Source organism: Micropterus dolomieu, linkage group LG22 (genome assembly GCF_021292245.1).
Source record: "Micropterus dolomieu isolate WLL.071019.BEF.003 ecotype Adirondacks linkage group LG22, ASM2129224v1, whole genome shotgun sequence".
Taxonomy (NCBI): domain Eukaryota; kingdom Metazoa; phylum Chordata; class Actinopteri; order Centrarchiformes; family Centrarchidae; genus Micropterus; species Micropterus dolomieu.
Window position 1 is genome coordinate 18,860,010 of NC_060171.1, and position 8,500 is coordinate 18,868,509.

At 39.4% G+C, this 8,500-nt stretch overlaps 2 long non-coding RNA genes across 2 annotated transcripts; one reads left to right on the plus strand and one right to left on the minus strand.

Moving 5' to 3' along the window:
• Positions 1-4,791: 4,791 nt before the first annotated feature.
• On the minus strand, positions 4,792-7,332 carry LOC123962417. Its single transcript, XR_006822933.1, has 2 exons — positions 7,201-7,332; positions 4,792-5,007 (listed from the first exon to the last, which is right to left on the minus strand). It is a non-coding gene; the product is annotated as an uncharacterized LOC123962417 (long non-coding RNA).
• Positions 7,333-7,506: 174 nt separating this feature from the next.
• On the plus strand, positions 7,507-8,151 carry LOC123962306. The gene is made up of 3 exons (XR_006822900.1): positions 7,507-7,736; positions 7,823-7,889; positions 7,977-8,151. It is a non-coding gene; the product is annotated as an uncharacterized LOC123962306 (long non-coding RNA).
• Positions 8,152-8,500: the final 349 nt, after the last annotated feature.

The following is an 8,500-nucleotide window of genomic DNA, read 5'->3' on the forward strand; positions in this document are numbered from 1 at the left end:
GAGAAAAGAGACTGGTGGTGTAATATTAAAAAATGGAGAGAGAGAGAGAGAGAGAGAGAGAGAGAGAGAGAGAGAGAGAGAGAGAGAGAGAGAGAGAGAGAGAGAGAGAGAGAGATGTTCTTCTCCTGTTCTTCCTTTTTTATGCTGGTCACTCATCACATGACTCATCAGTGACTGAATACTTTCCACTTTCCACTCACACACTTTCCATATCCCTGAGATGTAGAAACTGACAAACACACACATGCAGACACCAGTCTGCAGTGTCACTAACAGCTGCTACCCCAACAACCCTTGTGATGAAGGTTGAGAAAAACTCTAGGGTGGGAATGGTGAGATACCACTGTTTTTGAGAGTGTTTCTGAAAAGCGTTACAGTTAAATTGCCAGCTTATGTGGATGTTGATGGAAGGGTAATACGGATGGAATTAAAAAAAAAGGTCTGTCAAATTTGATCGGTGTAGTGTGGATATGGCCTCAGTAGCACTGTGACAAATCAAAGACTCTCTCTCACACTTTGTCGTCCAGCTGCTTTGCGCATTATGTGTCACAGACATTCACCTAATCAATCACATTTACTCATTCGGCATCACATATGTCACACATCACCTATCATCACACAAAATTACATTCACAAATTATTTAATAAAATAATTCTTGTTTATTTTATTCACCATGAGAGCTAATAAACAGTCTTTCACTAAAGTTACTTAAAATCACAAAGATTGAGGAGATCTACTGATTATTTTCTTGATGACAAACTTGATGATGTTGCTTATTCAGCTTTCAAAAATGTTTTCCTACTCTTCTCTGCTGCTCTTATGCTGTCTCCTCTCCTCTCCTTATTGCATTTATTTGACTGATATCACAGTTGCCATATGATTTGCGATACTAGGGGGAATGATAATTTTTACATTATTATTCTAATTTTTATTTAAAAACATTTAACAACAATTAATTGGTGTGATTTTTGCAGGGATCTGTACCAAATAATAATGTTTTCTCTGTATATGATGTGTTGGCCAGGACATCTCTGCAGCAGGACAATATTTAATTTAAAATGGTATATTGACACCCATATCACCTTAACTAAATATTACACCTCCTGCTATTTGAAAAATGCAGTACGACATGTTACGATTTCCTTGGTACCAATCTCTACCAATCTTTCTAGGGTTGTACTGTAAATTGCTGTGAAGTGTTTTGCCAATACGCCTTCAAACCCATGGATCAGTCTCTCAAACTGGATTTCCCGGATCATATTTCATGTCTCACCGGTCACCGGTACCTGAAGCAACACTGTTTACGGTCTGAATGTGTGTTTTCAAGGGGTCCATAATTGCTAGCAGTGCTCCTGGACACACCCATCTAAAGCTCCTCATCTTCACAGTCACCTACAGTCCATGCAGTCCTCAATCCAGTGCAGGTCCAGTTACCAAACATTTCCGTCACAAAGTAGAAATAATAAATAGTAAGACTGGGCAGGTCAGATTAGAGAGACCAGTGTGTATTTTCATGCAGCCGAAGACAAGCCCTGCATGCTAAAGCTCTAATGCCCTACAGATGGTTCCACTCATTTTAGTCAACTACAGGACGTACCTTCTCTCCATGCTGGCTATTTGATATATTGAAGCTTGACCAGACCTTTGATATGCCTGTGCAGACTTTGTGGGAGGATAGAATCTATACAGGAATTCGTCTGGGATTTACCATGTTAGATAACAATCTAGATGTCATAGTCTACAGTGTGCAATCAGCATTTCTGATGCTTTGGCAATGTTGTTGTTACACATTCATGCCATTAAAGCTAATTTGAATTGAATTGAATTGAATTTCTCACTGATTCAGGTTGTTGAGAAAAATGCAAAAATTACTAACCTCACCCTTGCTGGGTCACATTCAAGGAAAGGTTCAGAGTAAAGCAAAAACATCTTAATGGTCTTAAATGGTCTTAAGATATTTCTAGTAAACAAAAGTCTCAAGGAGAAAACAATTGTTATTACAAGTGAATGTCACAAGAAAATGAATCCTTTTAATTAATTTTTCTTGTGACAGACTGACTGTTGACATTTGACAATCACAGAGTCGGAAATCCACCAGAATAAACATGCTTTCTTTCCACAGTTATAACTTTTGTTCTCATGCTTCGATAGACCCAACAGCTGCAACAAGCCCGGGTAGGTTATCTTTTTGTAGTATGTCTGGGAACATTTTTGAAACTTTTATCATTAGGTGAAATACATTATAAGTAGATGAAGATGGCTGAGAAATACTGTTAGAAATACAGAAAAAAAAATAAAATTATTATATACAGACTGATCTCAGACTGCAGTGGAGTTTTGTTTGAAGCCAGCCTTTTTGGAACTGGTTTCCATTTAAACAGGATGACCTGGGTTTACATACCCCATTCGCCTTTCTGTCAGCATGTTGACCATCTGATATGCACTGATGTCTGTGTAGACATTCTTCGAGGAAATACTTTATACAAAAATTCGTCAGGGATTTACTGTGTCAGATAATGATCTGCCTGTCATTGTCTACATTTTGCACACAAGAGGTCTCACTGGCTCAAGCTGTTGGGAAAAAAAGCTGAAATCCTTATCAGGTTTGATTGAATTCCCATCCAGCTTGCTACTGTAGGTCAACTTAAAGGATAAATCCACCCCAAAACATTTCAATATATATTTTAGTATATAGTGGTGTAAACTGTATATCTAACACCGATACCCAAAATACAGCCATGTGAGAGACCGAATGATATGCCATGAAAAGATAAATAGCCGTTGAAGTTTCAATGACGATATCCACACGAAGTGAGAATGTGTAAGCCAACACATTCTCACTTTTCACCCCGACTCACCACATATGAACACTTGGCTGTTGAACGGCCTGGGTACCCCTTTAGCATGGTTTTTCAACGTTTAGGGCTCTGTGGTCAAGCTAGTAACAATAAATATGCAACGTCCAGTTAGACCTCCAAAGTAAAACGTCAACATTGCGAAACATCGCCATTTTGAAATGGCACATTGTTAACGCTGTGAAACGTTTTAATTTGGTCAGGTTTAAGCACCAGAAGTACTTGGTTAGGTTTAGGCAACAAAATAACTTGGTTAGGGTAAAGAAAAGATCATAGTTTGGGTTAAACTAACTAAGTTATTTTAACGTAACACAGTAATGTTACAATTTACATAACCTGCGTCAGTTAATTTAAAAAAAATACTTAAAAAAAATAAATAAATAAAACATAAAAACATATAATTTTGACTTTTTGTTTCACACTGCAAAGGAACCCCAGTCTCCTGATTGAAAGTCTGGTTTTTGGCCCTCCATCTACCCCAACCACCTCCTTACTCTGCGTTTTCTGTTAAATATCAAATACCTACCTTTACCATTCAAAAGACAAGCTATTATAAAAAATCTGTACAAGACCGTAATTGCAACCTTTTCGATAATGTCACTTGGAATAAAATTTTATTTGGCTTTAGAGAGAAAGTCACATGATGTAGGTTATAATGAATTCACTATCTCATCGGCAAGAAAGAAAGAAAGGCACAAATGTGAGCTGCTCAACAGAAATAACAACATGCTTTCACAGATGTTATTTGCGATGATGTATGGTAGAAGTTCCAAACCTATTTAATTTGTGACACCCCCCACCCACAAAAAAAGGAAGCAGTTCAAACTTCCAGCTGCTAGTCAGAGGTTGCATTTTTTCATGAATTGTGAGTAATTCTGCCAAACAGCTGACTACTGTTTTTAGACAGACATAAAATAAATATCAAACCATCCCTCAAACCATACTTTGTGGATATTTTAAAACTAATGCACTGCACAGCATGGACTCATAATAATGTAAATACATACAATAGTGGTATTGTCCTTTATATTACTTTTTACACTTAAGATTTCAGATTGTACGACAAACTGTTGGAAGCCTTTTGGAGCTGGGTTCCTTTTGTTGAAGGAAGTTGACCTTAGATTATACACACCCTTCCACTCTGTATAAATCTGGGACAAGGTTAGCAGTGTTGTCATCAGAATTTTCCCCTCTCTTTTTTAATAGCTATTTGGTCACATCCGCTTTTCCCTACACGTATGCATTACCATGGTGCAGGTTGTTAAAGGGCATCTGCGGCATCTCCATTGTGCAGTGCTCTTTAAAATGGAGGTCAAAGAAATGTCACATATTTGAAATGGCTCAACGCTAATATGCTTGATTACTGGTGAAAGGTTTGTTATGGTCCATGAATGTGGATACCACAGAGTACATAAAAGTTCCCATCTGCAGTACATCATCACTTCTTTCATTAAAGAGAACTCTCCAATCATTCAGTCATATCTGCTGAATATCCAAACATTTGAGTTCTTCAGTTGGGCTTTACTGGCTTATAATGAAAAACTGTACTTATAACTTTGATTGCTCAACAGTGTCCAATTTAGGCTGTTAAGTTTAATTTCAAGCTTGTAAACAGTATGACTTGGTCTACTGCTCTTCTGTTGTTAAGCCACTAATCACAGTGGAGCCTTGAATAACTGTTGTTTATCAAGTTCACCAACAGTATGCTAATCTATATAGACACATAATTATCTCTTAAGTCTTCTTGCTGGTTCTTGTGTTCCTTTTATTTCACTAGGCACGCAACTTTTTGGTCAGGCTAAATTGTCTCGTCATTTGGACTAATTTGATTTAAATGAGATTTTGCTGATGGAACAGGTCATGCCTCAGTTCAACTATTCATCAGGTACTGTATTCTGTTATAATAAAAAGAAAAGCACTTTCAGAACAGACAAATTATTTATCCATGTTGTTTTTATATAATGCTAAAGTAGATCAGGCCGGTCTGTCTGTCTCTCTCCCCATAGGATGACAGGCAGACAGGCAGAAGAGACAGTAGAATGCTCACCACAGATGGGCTTTGTAAAGGTAACCAGGAACTCACACGCACATGCATGCATCCATGCGCATACAGACACACTTTCCAGCATTATGGCGGCAGGCAGCCCCACTCTGTTAGGGGTAAAAACACAGAAATTAAACGCTGCGTGCTTGTGGTTTTTAATTTAGCGTGCTGACAGCCATCCAATAGTCCTGTGGTGACACTGGATAACTTTACGACCCTGGTGAGTAGTAACAGCCTGGGACAGGGACCAGGACAGACACCCAATTCAGCTTTAAACCCCTCTACACACACATACACACACTTAATTAAAATGTAGCATTATTCAATCTGAAATAAATTAATAACTTCTGCAAATGGTCACCATTTGATCAGTCATTTCAAACACTTATTGTGGGGACATAATGGAGCTATTGATCATGCAGTGAAAACATTTCTGTGGTGAAATAATATTGTCAAAAATAAAGTTTTTACTGTTTTAAATGTTACTCAAGAACAGTATGCCAAGTCTGGATTAGTTGTTGTGGTCTCTGTAATTGCCTATTTTAGACCCTAATACCCAGTTTCCTGGACAGTATCAGCAGCAGCCACACACATGTGCATTGTGTGTGTATGTGGTTGTATGTATTTTTTGGGACTTAAACCACTGTGCTGGCTGCCAGTTAAGTAGTGCTGACTGCACAATATTTGAAATGGGAACTCTCAACTTCAAATCTTCTAAGTGAAAGGCTGACATGCATGTTAAGAATTTATGGTTAAGAAAGCATCTCTTGTATCAGATTACCACAGTTCCATTACGAGCTGTTGAGTGATGAAAACAGATCTGACTCTGTGTCTTTGCTCAGTGAAAGCTTGTGTCTTTACTATTGATTGGCTAAACCCTGTCCTGAGTTGACAATATTGACATGCTGTCAAGTGTCTCACTGCCATTTGGCTGCGCTCAGTATGACCTTGGTAGTGTGAGCTGAACATCACTGTACTGTGAGGAGTAAAACTGTGTTTGAAAAAACATTAGCAAGGCATCAAAAAACCTGGCTTGCTCATTAATTTCAATGAGCCCACCCTGTTGGCACACCAGGGGTTCGACACGGAGGGCCATTTCAAAAAAGTAGGGTCGTCTGCCAAAAAAGTTGACTCAGTGTCATCAAATACGCACAAGTACGATATACAGTATTTTGTAACATGGCCAGAGCAATTCTATTTACATAGCACATAACTGTAGAGACAAACAAGAAAATAACTGCTCTCCATAGCTCTAAAATCCTGTCTTATAAACCACTCTGCGTTATTTGGCATCTGATAAGCCTTGAATGGATGTATTAAACTGAGCTTTTTACCTGTAGCAAAACACCTGAACCTTTTGTTTGCTTTAGTATACTGCTGTTTGGGGCCCTAAATGTTATCAAATCCAGCAGGAACATCTTCAGTGAGATTTACAAATTTGCTTTATGCATTTACTGGAATCTGGACAGGGAGCCTCTTGATTATATGAGATCAAACACAAGCATGGATAAAGGAATGCGTGAGGGAAGAAAGCACAGCTCATGGTGTGGTCCACGAGTTTTGCTTTTATGATTCTGAATATAGATGCATGCCCATCTACAAAAGCATGGAGGGAAATATTGCTTCAGAGGTGGCCTTGGTCTAGGTGCTGTGGCTAGGTCTATGTGGCTGTTCCATTGCCGCATGGTGGTGACAGTGTGTGTTGATGAAAACCACATGCAATGCCAAGACTGTATGTGGTTCCATTTGTGTGTGTGTGTTTTTAAGGAAGCTCAAGCTAAGTGGATTGTGGTCTAGGCTCAGTGGACATCTTTTTACAGTAATAGATTATGAATGGCCATGACAATGAACTGCATTAATTCAACGTGATGACATGTGTCAAATTAATATTAATTGATATGTTTGTATGTGTGTTTTCTGAATGAGGACATCCAGAAAACGGGTCATATGAAGTCATATGTTGGACTGCTCTAAAGGAAAGATTTGCTGCTCTGCTGGACTACTGAATGGTTACCAGGCAGGCTGTTCTACTGTGTATAGCACTTTGGAGAGTTGTAAATCTTTGTCATTTGGGAAGCATAGGCAGTACATACTGTAGCCTTTTTATGCGTCTGTGGCATCTGGAACACACACACATAAACACACTCAGTCGGTCAATGAGTCACACATGAGTCTTGCTTCGTTGGCCGGATCTCTGTGGTACGATGGTTGCATCCCTTGCACATCTTTTCTCCATTGGGAAACATTTGCATCTGTGATTCACCACTTACATGCTTCATTCACTCGGTATACCTGCCTACCTGTCTGTCCGCTATCTCGCTCTCACTCTTTGCCAAATGTGCTACACTCCCAGGTTCCCCACAGAGGCAGGCAGCAGGCGGGCATGCCCATTGCCAGCCCCTGCCCTCCTCTGAGAGTGACTGACATCACCGCTCTTCTCCCAGGTGATTCCGTGAGACGCATCAACAGTTTCACACGCATGTTTTTTTTTACATCAGACCCGTAACTAAGGAAGGAACTGTGTGTGTACATACACACACACATAAGCACAACTGTGTTTATGTTTGAACGACAGAGGGAGAGGGAGAGAGAAATAAATATGCTAATGATCAGTAGTTGGCAGATGGTAGAGTGATGTAGCAAGGACTGATATTATTGCCCACTTAAAATCAACTGCTGTTACTCCAAAGCCCAACACTACTACAAGGCTAGACTCAATGCACACTCATCCACAATCTCTCTCTCTCTCTCTCTCTCTCTCTCTCTCTCTCTCACGCACCCAAAGGCGCTCACTCTCACACACACTCCATACAAACATCGCTCTGGATTAATAATTGTAAGTGTACACCCTTTTGTTTGTTTCAGCAGCATTCTTCCAGTGTTATTACAGGAGATTTGATATGTCTATCATGGGTTTGACAGAGGACAGTTGTTGTTAGTTATCCATGGAGAGGTCTATTGTCTTCATTGCTGATATCATGCTGTCACGGTAAGGAGTTCAGTGATCGCATCTTTTGTCATGGCAATAAAATGAGTCTCATTTACAGTTTGTTGGTGTTGTTGGGCTGAGTAACAGATATGGAGACCGAACCTGAACCTGGAGGGGTTGTAATGCCATGTGATCTCATAACACAACCTGCGTGTGTACATCACATCAGTTTTGTAACCATGAGAGCAACACTGTGTGTGTACTTGTGTGATTTATGATGACAGCCCAGATGGTGGAATTATGAAATGTTCAATGTTCAGTAATAAACTCAAGGCTTTTATGGAGTCTGTAGAGTTTCATGATTAGCATATTGGTGTGGAGTTAGATGAGGATTTTCAGAAGAGGAAAACACTCGCAGCTCTTGTGTTTCATTTAGGTGGGAAGCTCGAGGAAATCTCTTCCATGTGACACTTGTTTTGCATTTCACCATTTGTTTTGGCTGGTTTCTGGGGAGCCATATTTCAATTTTGTAGTATAACTTTTAGAACAAATTTCAACAGATATTACATGATTAACTGCAGAGGGTACAGGCAATGACTGATGATCAAATTACTGCATACTTACTGCAAATTGGTAAGCATGTAGACCACACACACACACACACACACACT